The sequence below is a fragment of the Lupinus angustifolius genome, chromosome LG05 (assembly GCF_001865875.1).
Source record: "Lupinus angustifolius cultivar Tanjil chromosome LG05, LupAngTanjil_v1.0, whole genome shotgun sequence".
In the NCBI taxonomy this organism is placed as follows: Eukaryota; Viridiplantae; Streptophyta; class Magnoliopsida; order Fabales; family Fabaceae; genus Lupinus; species Lupinus angustifolius.
The window spans coordinates 13,570,958-13,581,803 of NC_032013.1; the positions used below are offsets into that span (position 1 = coordinate 13,570,958).

The 10,846-nt window shown below is 33.7% G+C and overlaps 1 pseudogene; it reads right to left on the reverse strand.

Annotated features, from left to right (window-relative positions):
- Window positions 1–2,682, reverse strand: part of LOC109347875 — a 19,824-nt pseudogene extending 17,142 nt beyond the window's left edge.

The window sequence follows — 10,846 nt, forward strand, 5'->3', positions numbered from 1 at the left end:
GCTTGTTCAGGTCATAGTTGTTCGGTCCAGTAATATTATCTACGAATGCCATTGCAGTTGAAACGTCTTAAAATTGTTGTTACCGTAGCTTGCAGCAATTCTAAATGGCACGAAATAATACTTACTGGCTGAGTTACGACCAGGTCGCTCTCTTTAAGACGTTTCGTGGCATTGCCCAAAATGTGCAAGCAGACTATCAACCACGCCGTCCCTAGGATAAAACAGCCCAGATCTCTGTTATCGAATTCTTACTGCATTGTAAGAACCAATCTCGAATACACCCACCACAATATGACTACCAGTGCCAATTCTCGAAATTACCCACAATATGGCTACCCGTGCCAATTCTCTTCCCACAATACTGACTACCAGTGTCAGTTCTCGAAATCCCACTTTGGCTACCTGTGCCAATTCTTAAGTGCCACGGAAAGAAAGGGGGAGAAGTTTGCCGGAAATGCATCGGCGGAATATTAGGGGGAGAAATAAAAGTTGAGAGCAAACGCCTTCAACTTGGTGCAAGTTAAAATGAAGGGTGAAAGCATCTATTTATAACATGAGATTTTTCTCATGTTCCTCATTTCTCCAATGTGGGACTTGGGAGCTTAATTTTTATTTTTTCAAAACTCTTCCATGTGGGACTTTGAGAGTTGTTTTTTTCAAACTCTTCTATGTGGGACTTGGGTGTTTTTTATATTTCACACCCAAAAGTTCTCACTCATGGTTTTCAACAAACCATGTTCCAACACCATTCATTGAATTGAGCTTTTTTTATGTTGTTTCTATTCACAAAGTTACAAATTATGAATTGATGTTCACTTTTGTGAATAGATTATGTTTTCAACAAATAAAATTTATTGATAACACTTTACTATATTTTCCATTTGCTTGCATCTCTTTCAAGATTCAATTGTAGTATAGTATAGAGTTATGTCGAACCCAAAGAGAATTGCTTAATAGAAGATAATCATATAGACATATTATAGAAAAAATAATGATTAACAACATTTTAATGGTTTTTGGTTATGTTGTTGCATAAAATGACAAAGAAATGTAAACTAATGTTGATAAATTCTTGAGGAGAAGTTTTGGTTTGAAAGATGGAATTATTTCTCAACTTAAATGATTTTGAAGACTTTATGCCAGTTACATGTTATACTTTGGTTAATTCCATACACCATGTCTTTAACTTTCCACCTAGTGTCCTAATATGGAAAAGATGATTTTCAAACCATGTATAATAAACTAAATAATAATTAACTGCCACTCGTCGAAGTAGGTTGTCACACCCTACTTTAGGTTCCATTAACTTTATTTAGCCTTGAATATAAGTTGCTTAAAATAGATGTTTTGATATTGCAAGTGAACTAAGATGTAGACTATACTTTTTTAGTTCACTTGTCAATACCTTAAGAAGAAGCATATTTTGGATCTTTAAATCATGTTTTAGTTTATCAAGGTAAAGCGGCATTAGGAACTTCTTAAAGAATAAAAAATAAACAAAAAGTAATAACTTGAATAAATTGAAATCAAAAAATGGTACAAATGAAGTAAAGAAATACCATTACACCGTAATCCAAATCAATATGTAGTAGCATTAGCCATCTATCCAAGGATGAGATGCTTTTGGAACAAAATGAGATTAAAAAAATCAATTTTTGTATCCCATTTGCCAACTCTTTTCTCCTCTTAAATTCTAAGAGAAATTTACAAGAATCTACTTACCTAAAGAGCTTGGAACCGTGGCTCCAAGTGTTACAAAATTGAGAGAATTTTAGAGAGAGATTTATGAAGAGAAGAAAGTGAAAAAGTGAATGTGAATAAATGTATGAAATGTGTGGGAAGTGCTTCCTATTTGTAGGCATTTCTGTCCACCACCTATCCCTCAAAGTACCACGCTAGGCGCCTGACTAAACTATTTAGCATGGGTTTGATCTCTTGACGAAGTAGCTTAGTAAGCCACTTCTTGTTGACTCACCGAGGCTATGGTGAGCTACATGGGCAAGCTATTGCGAGCTACATCTGAAAAGCTTGTAGAGACCATGTGAAGTGAGGTCATGCATGAGGTAAGCCTTGCTTGGTGGCTAAGGCAACTTGCCCAACTTGTTAGGTGCACAACGCCAGACTCCTATGTGGCACCGTTGAGTTGTATGCTTGAGCAGGTTGGCCTGGCTAGGTAGATGCTTGGTTCTAGGGTGTCCCATTTGGCCTGGTGCTTGGTTCCATGCAGGGCATTCCTCGTGCCATGCTAAGCTACTCATTGAGCACTTGGCTTGTGCCATGCTTGATCCTGACTGTGCCATATATAAAGGAAAGATCAAAAGAAATGGAAAAGATGTGTACAAAATATATAATTTAATTATGACAATTTATCTAAAAAGTGTTGAATTAAGTTGGTTTTCTAAAGATTGCATGGGATATGTGCCATGAAAAGTGTATGAAAATTAGGTATTTTTGGTACTTATCATCAGCACTAGTGGAACTAATCAACTGATAACCGATCAATTTGCCCAAAAAGGCAGTGGTGGCATCGATAGTGCTGCCAACTAAACCGCTGACGAGATTGATGCCACCACTGATAATACCTCTGAAACGTATAGCACATGTAAGTTCGTTGATGTCCAAAACATTCTTTGTCATCAATACCATAGTCCCCTTCATCTTTTGGCCCCTATTGAAAAACATCTTTCCTATTCTCAATAAACAAGAACAATACAATTTTATCTTTATATGTTATACAAAAATTTTGGCTTGTGAGGTACTAAGCAATATAGGGTTACTATTTATAATGTTGAGGAACAATGAAGAGGTTGGTTTAGGGTATTATTTTCGTTTGTGATGTATTAAGCCCATGTGCAAAACGTGAACTCTTCGTGGCTACTCCCTTCATGGTGAAAGAACTAATGCTCCATTTAGTAGAATAGAAAGATGGGAGAAAGAAAAGGAGGGGAGAGAAGTTAAAGAGAAACAATCTCTTTTTATCTTTTGCTTTAGAGGAGAGTGATAAATAGAGAGAGAGAGAAATGTTGAGCTTAGTCTCTTATTATCATATATAAGTACATATGGATCATATAATAGAAGACCACATTTATAACAATGTTGAGCTTAGTCTCTTATTATCTTTTATGAGTTCAGATAGATCATGTAGTAGAAGAGCACATTAGAGGGGTGTTAAGAAAGTGGGCTTATATTGACCAATTCCTCCATAATTCAGGCATCTGGTTGGCTCATGTCTCTCATCTAATCAATTTTGTATCAAAATTCAATTGATTAGGTTTGACTTTATTGCTTTAAACCTAAAATTGGTGACTCAGGTGGTCAGGCTGGTTGGACAGACCGAGTGAATCAATTTTAAAAAAAATAGCCAAAAAGACGTCATTTTGAGATAAAACAAAAATCAAGTAATTTTAATTTATTTATAGTCATTTTTGTTATTTGTTAGCTTATATTCTAACAAAACTTTAGTTGTTTAATTAAAATTAAAATTTGTTTGTACATTTTTTTTTGCATTTATAGCATAAAATCTATGTTGTATAATGATGTTTACAACTTATTTGTGATATTTTATGGTAGTGAAACCTTTAATTAAGTATGATAATATTTTTAAATTTGAAGTAATGAAATATTATATAATTTTAGTTGTTATTATGAAGTTTTTAGAATTTTTAATTCAAACCTAGTCCATCAATCCAACCATTGAGCCATTGTTCCAACTAATGACTCAATGGCCCTATACCTTGACTCATTGATGGTGGCACATAGAGATGAGGGTGTGCATAGATTATCTTGTAGATTATATACATATTTTACTCCTTAATATTTTAAATTATAAACTATATGATTTTTTTACAAATATATACTACTTACGTAGAAAGAAAACTCCCAATTATAAGTTAGAACATTGAATAAAACATAAATGTTGGAGTATCTATTATACATAAACCAAGTCGTCTTGCTTTCAAATAATGTCCATTGTCTTCAAACATTATTTCCCTTCTTTCAAATGATGTTTCATTTTTCTATTATACATTTCATTTTTTCCCATTATTTAGCACTCTTTCCATTTCATTGTTTCTATTTAGTGCTCTCGAATAAAATTGTTTGCCTTTATTTTTTTTCCTTTTATTATTTTTATTTTATTATTTCCATTATATATTTAACATTATTTTCATTTTAGTGTTTCTAATCATTGTCTTCAATTATTGTTGCATTGTCTTTATACTTTGTTTGCATCATTTTTTCTATTCACTCTTTGAATCTTTGTAATATATAATTTTATTGTTTATATTATATTCTATTTTGTTTGCAATGATTTTAGTTGTTGTCACAATAACCATAGGAAGAGAGATTTTAGCCAAGAAGATTTTGAAAATAAGTTAAATAATGGAAGGAGAGATGCACGAATGACTGCCTAGCGACTTATATTGAGCGAAACCGGAGAGAGGCAATTAGGGTTCCATGGTGCAATGGCGTGTCCACCGGCCAAGGAAAAAGGTGCAACTACTAGCCTAATGGCACCACTAAGAACTCCCACTCCACAGTCTGAAGACAATAATGACATAACTAAAGAAGGACATGGAAGAAACAATAGTCGAGAAGAGGGTTCACAACAGTCACCCCAACCATATCGATTGACACCACCGGTGAAGGAAAAGGCTTCTCAAGGTGATGACATCAAAGAACAAGGAAGGGATGTTGACAAGGTACAAATCACATGGGTGGACGTAATCAAGGGGAATAAAATCCCAAATAGAGGACTCTCTATAGGTTTTACACCCCCACTTCTGTTGCTGGGGAAATTGAAATCCAAATTGAGGAGGTGGATGTTGCTTAATAACTAAAATACTGGGAGGATGCAATGATAATGTATGCTTTTGGGGAGAACATTTTGATGAACATGGTGAAAAGCTTCATGAAGAATGTATGGAACTTCACTGCTCTACCAAAACTATACTATAATGCAAAATGGATATTTCATTATTTGTTTCAAAACTAGATATTACCGTGATGAGGTAGCCAAAGGGCCATATTCCATTTATGGCCTACCTATGTACTTACGCCAATGGGCACCTAATTTTGAATTGAAGGAGGACCTACTTAGAGTATTACCCATTTGGATCAAACTGCCCCAACTGCCCCTACACAATATCTAGAAACATAAAACAGAGAATCCCCAAAGAACCATTTCGGGGGAGCTGAGGACAAGAGCAGTGCATATGTACTTCAACAAGAACAATATTGGATCACTATAGGAAGTAGTATAAAGGGAAAAAGGGAGAGCTCCAATCCCTATGTTCGAAGCTGACCCCTTTGACATACAATGCCATAATGGATACTCCCCCTTGAATAAAGTGGCTAGACATTGTGAGATTTGCTCCCGTATTAGGTCGTTATAGGTGTCTATTGCCCTATTGTTTGAAACATCTGTAAAGAATCACAATGCTATAAAAGTGAGAAGATATTTTGTTTTCATTCACACAAACCTTGCAACAATCTTCACTTAGAATTTAGAGTTCTTGTGAGATTTTTGTCTTTAGGTTTGTAGCTGAGTTCAGTGTTCAATTAACACTTACTAGGTTCATATAACTCAGATTTTACTAGCCAATTGAAATTGAAATTCTCTGTGTAATGAATTATAGTGAAAACCTAGCCGAAGTTAGGTAGTGATCTTCATCTTTACAATGGTCTTGGTTGAGAGGAAGAAATGGATGAGGTTATACCGTGAGTAGGTGTTGAGTATCCTAAGAGACAGATAGGAGGTCAAACTGACTTGAGTGACTCTAGGACTAAGAAATGAGCATTTTTAAAGTTCATTGGAAGTGTGTTTGTAACATACGCTTTATTCCATAGTAAAGAAAATCTCCAGAGATCAGAAGGAGAGACATTGATGTAATTTTCAAGTCGACCCGTAAACTAACCATAATAAAATTCATTGGCGCATTCTTCTATCCCTTTATCTCTTTTAATTTCAATCTTTACATGTTTTGTTGTGTTTCTTGAATTCTCTTATTGATTCTTTATATGCACATTATTTGTTTAGCATCTGGGAAATTTTCATGTAGCAAATTAAACCATTAAAGATTGTTTATGAGATAACATGTTTTGCAAGAAACTATTTTGGTTATGATTTCAAAGAATCAGAATAATCGATTATTATTGATAGTAATTGATTATTTCTGCTGATAGTAATCGATTGTATGATGTGATCACTATGCTAGATATCATAGTTAACAACGATCATTCAACATCGCTTTATTGAATGACACTGTTAAAAATGAGATGGAATTTAGGTAGGTGGACACAACTTTAATAGCTTAGTCTTAAAAAAGCGCTGTTGAACATTAGTGATGTTAGCACTGACTTAAATGAGTTCTATTTAACAGCGTTATTTATAGGAAGTTTTGTTAATGTATAACTATTCCGCAACACAGTATTAAAGACACACTATTGAAGATGACATAGTAATAGTGCTTTCATAAATGTGCGTTGTTGCTTGTATACAATGTTTTACATATCAACAATATTAACCGTGGAGTGCTTCATACGTCTCTTCATTTCTATGCAAATTCTTTGTTTTCATAGAAAAATTAGTTGGTTGCACATCTGCCAATGACGGTGATAACCATTCTCTTTCCATTTGAATCTATATATATTGTGGTTCACTCCATGTTTTTTAATAGGTGTTGTTCTATTTCAGTAAGTGTGTTTCTATAGATTATTCTTTTGCTCCTTTATATACTTTTTTTGTACTTTTATTTGTCTAATTAGTCATTGTCTCCTTTTATAATAAGTCATGGCACCCAAAGAGAAGAAGATAGGAGGAAGAAAAAACAAAGAAACCGAAAAGAGAGCAATACAAAGCACAAAGAAAAACGGAATTTTTGTTAAAAAGAATAGAAAAAAAGATATTCCTAAAAAAGAATGTGTATGTCAATTTTGCAATAATCTTCAATCTTTATGTTTAATCTTCAATCTTCAATGTCTACTTTTTTATTTTTGTTTTTTAGCAATTCTTAACGGCTACAGGAGACGATGACCTGTACTATGTAGAATACCTTAATTCTATTATGCACTTAGCGAATGATTTCTTCGACTGATTAGGGACACTTTGAAGAAATTAATTTGTTAATTTCTTTTTTGGTGTTTTTCTTTTTTTAATTTATCATGAACATTGTACTTTGACAGTATTTTGGCAACCACAAACTTTGGTACTTTAAATGAAATTTTACCTTTTTATTTGTTCGACTAATGATTAGGGGAACTTTAATTTGAAGAATAAAAAATTATTTTGGATATTAATTTCTATTTTGTTGTTATTTATTTGGATGGTTGTATTTTGACAATCTCATATTAATAAACATAATAAACAAAGTAACAATACTTAATGTTTAATATTTTTGGGATATTTTTCCAACATTGTATTTTACAGCAACATTCAATAACCAAAAGTAACATTGTATTTTGGAAATTATTTTTAATATAATATGTGTTGTTGTTGATAGCGCACCTTTAAGAAATCATTAACAACACAACTTCAAAAAATCGATGTTAATTTAAATCCATTAACAATAAAAATTTAATAAAACGATGTTAATTTGGATGTTGTATTAAGCATTGGCTTGAATGAGTTCAGTTTAACAACGCTCAATTAAGATAACGTCGTTAATTAGAATCTATTCAATTGTGCATCCTTTAATATGTGTGGTTGAAGATGTCATATCAACAATGATTGCTTGAGAAAGCGCTATTGAATTGTTACTACATTTTAAATATCTAAAAGTTGATTACTTCCCTCTACGGTCTCAAACATAATATAACAGAAAACTTCATACTTTCATAAACACCTATACTCTAAGAAAACCTCAAAAAACTTCATCAATGACTTCCCAAAGTGGTGATCATGGTTTTCACAGTGGTTATGAAGCTACACCGACTCCACAAGACAAGCAAATTGTTGTTAATTAACGAACTTCCAGTGGAATGACTTCCACGAAGAATGACATTCGTGCAAGAAGTAAGGAAGTGAATATAGAAGTTGAATGGAACTCAAAAGGCCAACCACTAAAATTGAAGGGTGGAAACATATTGGTTAGCTACATTGGGGTCGTGGTTAAGCAAAATGTGTCAATAACATTCAGCAAATGGACTGATGTTAGGTTGAATGTCGTGAAGGAGCATATCTGGAATGAAATAACAGTAAGTTTCTACGTGTGTGTGTTTTTGTGTTTAGGAAGTAAGGTCGTGGTTAGGCAGTGTATGTGTTTTTGTATTTTTTATTCAATGTAAAAGTATATGTATTTGCATGCAATATATTGTAGATATGTTTTCATGCAATGTATATGTATTATTTGTGTATTCATGCAATGTATGTGCTTTCATGCAACTTATATGTGTTTATGTGTTTTAATTTCAGTCAACTTTTGATGTTTGTGAGATGCATAAGGATTATATTCTTAAATCTGTAGGCAAGGCTCTCCGACAATTTAGAACCGATGACGGAAAATGTTTCAGAGATGCTGATGGAAATGTCAACCTCAAACCTCCAATGAAAAATACAATTGTCATTTAAGATGAGGATTGGAAGGCTTTTGTCACTACATGCATGCAAGACGAGTATTTCTTGGTAAAATTATCTTCTTTGTATTGACTTTATTCTTATATATGCTTTTTTATATACATGTATATGATTGTTAATGTTAATGTTGTTTGTTTTTGCAAAAAGTAACTGATGAAAACCGCAAGAGGGTATCTAAGACTTTGTATCCATACCGAACTTCTCGAGCAGGGTACAGAGGAGTCGAGAAAAAAATTGTAAGTATTGTTAATTTATAAGTACATTATTGGTTGTATCCATATATCTAATTACATTATTATCGGTTATGTTTTGACAACTAGAAAACAAAAGTAATACACATTTGAGTCCACATGGAGTAGAACTTGATGTTCTATGGGTGGATGCCCATAAGAGCAAAGATGGTGTCATAGATAATGAACAAGTTCTAGAAGCGGCAAATCGTGTTGTAGGTACTCATTTTTTAATTATACTTGATTTCTATACTTTATTTATCAATGTCATTAATTAACATTATATTTTTTCTTGATTTTTCTGGTTGCCCTAAAAGAAAAGGAGGCACAGTTGGATAGTCACATTATACTTGATAAGGCGCTAGGACTGTTTCAATACCTTGGCCATATCCGGGGTGCTATATTCGGGGTTAGCCAGCAAACATTTGTACTACATCCAAAGCGTGAAACCAAAGCCCAAATGAGTTAGATTCAAAATCAATTGGAGATCCTCATGCAACAGTTCAACGATTTTGAGCAATCAATGAAGGTGAAGGAAGCTGAGTGGCAATGACTAGCTACTATTGCTGGTATTGTTCCTTCAACCATCAATGAGAGTTGCCCACCTGCTCCTTACAACATTCCCATTCCCGAGGTGGTTTAGTGAACCAATTTTAATTTATTTGCCATTTAGTTTATAGTCATAAACCAATTATATGTTTTAACTAACATATAAGGAATCAGTGCTTGCAAACTTTTCCTGGATATCCCATGTAGCCGAGTTGTGGGTGTTGGGAAAGTGCACAACTTGAGCGATGCTATGCTCCTTAATGCACGTATCACACACCATCATGTGAATGTCTCGATTGATGTTGCAATCGATGATGATTCATTGCTGCCAATTCCTCTCGACTAGGATATCTTCACAGTTGGAGGTGCTATATGCACTTTTGTGGCTTAGCCAATAGACCTTGTACAAGTAGTTCCTTCTGAGGTATGATTTCCACCTTATGCTCACTCATATTATATTTATTGATCTATAATTGATTTATTTTATATTGAATATTTTAGGAACATGTACACTTCACCCCTAGTAGTGAAAATGAGTTAGATGGCTCAATGACATCCCCTAGGATAGTAGAAACTATACCGAAAAAGGTGAAGGTGGTGAAATCTAAGGTTAGCAACCCAAAGACTAAGCCATATACAGGGGACGTGAGCTCGAAGCCATCTACAGAGAATGTGATCTCCAAGAAGACTACCAACTATTGTACTCAATTGTTTGAGCATGTACAAAAGTTGGAAGATGATATAATGATTTTATCATTTCCCAAGGAAGCCCTCGGGAATAATATTGATGAATTCATTAGCATCAATGAAGTCTAGGAATGTATATAAACATGAATGGATATGTGCAACTGCTATATGTGTATATATGAGGTAAATTATGTTTTCTTAACTTCTTGCTTTTGCATGGCGGTATGTTATAATTACCTAAACTTTGTGTTATATATATTAGGTACTTGTACGAAAATTTTGTCATGGAAGATAAGAAGAAGGTGGTGTTCATATCCCTACATGTTACCACTTTGGTGTCGAGTAGCAATGACAAGAAGAAGATTGGAGAACAGACAAAAAATTTGTAGACACTCTCATCAATTATAAAGGAGCTGTTGATTTATTTCTTGCACCTTTTCATATCGGGTGAGCATTTCTTAATTGTCTTTTGTATTTCTGTCTTTAGTATGTTTGTTGTGCTTAACATATCCTTACCATGTGCATAGGTTATGTTAGGGCACATTGGCTTTTGGTTGCCATTAATCGGGTCGGGGAAGAAATATACTACTTTGACTCATTGACACATGGTGATCCGAACAAGTACACCGGTACATGAGAAATTTTTACTAGGTAAGTAGACTACTCATTTAAAATTTTAGTTACACTTTCACTTTCCTAGTTGTTTAGTAATTAAGTACATTTTCTATTGTTTACGGGGCTGCAAATTTACATAGGCTTTGTTCGTTCTAGAAAATCACAACAAAAAGTCAAAGGGAATCATATAAAA